Below are 2,016 nucleotides of genomic sequence, written 5' to 3'. Positions count from 1 at the left end.
AGACATCCTTGGTCAGCTGACTTAGCAAGTAGGCAAGATCTTCCTACCTGACCCCAGTCCTACAAGTCTGACCTGTTCCTAGAACAGCTTTCTGCAAGTACAAGAAAAGATCTGTCCAAGCTGAACTTATTACAGGAGAAAGTCTTAGGAGGCACCAGAGTTGCTAGTGCGAGAACCTGTGGTATATCAGTCACTTTAAAGACCCAGTGACAACTTAAGAAGCACATTTCCATATCAGAAACAAACCTGAAAATGTAAGAAAATGCTTAAGTTCAAGCCAAGAAAACTTCCTACAACGTAATCATTCAAAACAATCTTGGTATTTCTTGTTTTGCCAAAGATGACCTCTGAAATTCCAAAAGTCCGAATTGTCACTGAATGCCTATGATGCCACAAAACAATGTATTTTGAAACATCTTTGGTCAAGTGCAGGGGGGAGGCTGGACCCAATAATCTGTAAGGTCCCTTCCAGCCCCTAACAACTATAAAACTGAAATGCTGAAACTACTGCATTTGCCTACCCAAGAGCCTTCCACAATGACCCCTCTTCCAATCTGGATACTGGAGGTACAACATGGTCTACTGAATATGCCACAGGACTGAGAGCAACAAGATTTTAAGGTCATTTTTTGTGTGTACAATTTTCTTTCCAACCACATGCCTTACAGCCTCTCAAATGAAAGGTTCACAAGCTTAGTACTTCATAAAAATTACAGTATTTAAGCCTATAGGGCCTTGGTTAGTGCCTTTATGTACTAGTGTGTTACATGACAATGGGGACATTCAGGCCAGGAGCTCTTGCTCCACTCACTCACTCATTTGTTTTAGTTTCATAGTTGTTGGGGTCAGAAAGGACCTCAACAAATCATGGAGTCTGACCCCTTGCCCTGGGTAGGAAAGAGTGCTGGGGTCAGATGACCCCAGCCAGGTGCTTGTCCACTCTCCACTTAAAGACCCCCAAGGTAAGGGAGAGCACCACCACCTTTGGAAGCCAATTCCAGATTCTGGCAACCCTCACCTTTTAAGTAATAACGCCAAGTCTATTTAACTTAGATTTGTTAGTTTCATCATAACACTTACATTCAAATACAGACAGGTAAAAATCAATTGCAGGAAAGTGAAAAGTAGTGGGGAAAAAAGGGGGCAATCAGGAGTAAGTAGCCCAGAATGCAGCTTAGGTGTTTTCTTATAGTCACATCATTTCTTCCTAAACCCAAAATAACCTGGTATCAATTAAAATTACATTCCCACCTTATCTGTACGAAATAAAAACAAACTGCACAGGGATATACAGGTTTCCTTCCACCAACCACAGGGGTTAGTTTCCCAAAAGTTCCCATGGTTGGCAAAACTAGCAGGGCTGTGGGAGCAGGGCCTGTGGAGGAGATGGAGGGGGGAGAGAGGCAAAAGGGGGGGTAGGGGGGTTGTGGGGGGTATTTTCCAACAGGGGGCTGTGGGGGGTATTTTCCAACGGTACCCCACCTTTCTCTGAAGTGTGGATACTCAAAACCATGGTAGGTGCAGGAAACCCCTACTAGCAAGTGGTGTGCACAGGTCACACAAGTGATTTTTCTGCTCCACCTAACGCTGGCAAGGCCCCCTGTGGAGCACCCTGTGTCCCCTTGGGCCCTGCAATTCAAAGACAAATTGGAGAGCACAGGGAAAAGCAATCAAAAGTGTGTCGAGGTCTAACAATATGACACACGAGGAAAGACTAGAAAATGTTGGAGGAGGGAGGAGAGGGGGATACACGAAGGATCGTTACAGAGAACAGCAACAGACACCGCTTTCGCGGACCGGGAACAGAAGTCGCAATGGCTTTAAATGACAGCGGAGATGCCGGCCAGAAAGCGAGAGCGCAGCTCCGGCCCCGCAGCGTGACCTTGGGCCGGGCTCACGGTCGGGAGGGGAGCGGAGGGGACGGGTGAGGATGTGGCGCCCCCCGAAAGAAGCCGCGGGCCGCTCCTCCTCTACCCGGGGCCCGCGGCGGGGCCGGGCCGGGCCGGGCCGGGCGCA

This window comes from Gavialis gangeticus, unplaced genomic scaffold (genome assembly GCF_001723915.1).
Source record: "Gavialis gangeticus isolate Ggan-Ray unplaced genomic scaffold, GavGan_comp1, whole genome shotgun sequence".
NCBI lineage: Eukaryota > Metazoa > Chordata > Crocodylia > Gavialidae > Gavialis > Gavialis gangeticus.
The sequence above is the reverse complement of the archived record's forward strand: the minus strand, read 5'-3'. Positions refer to the sequence as shown.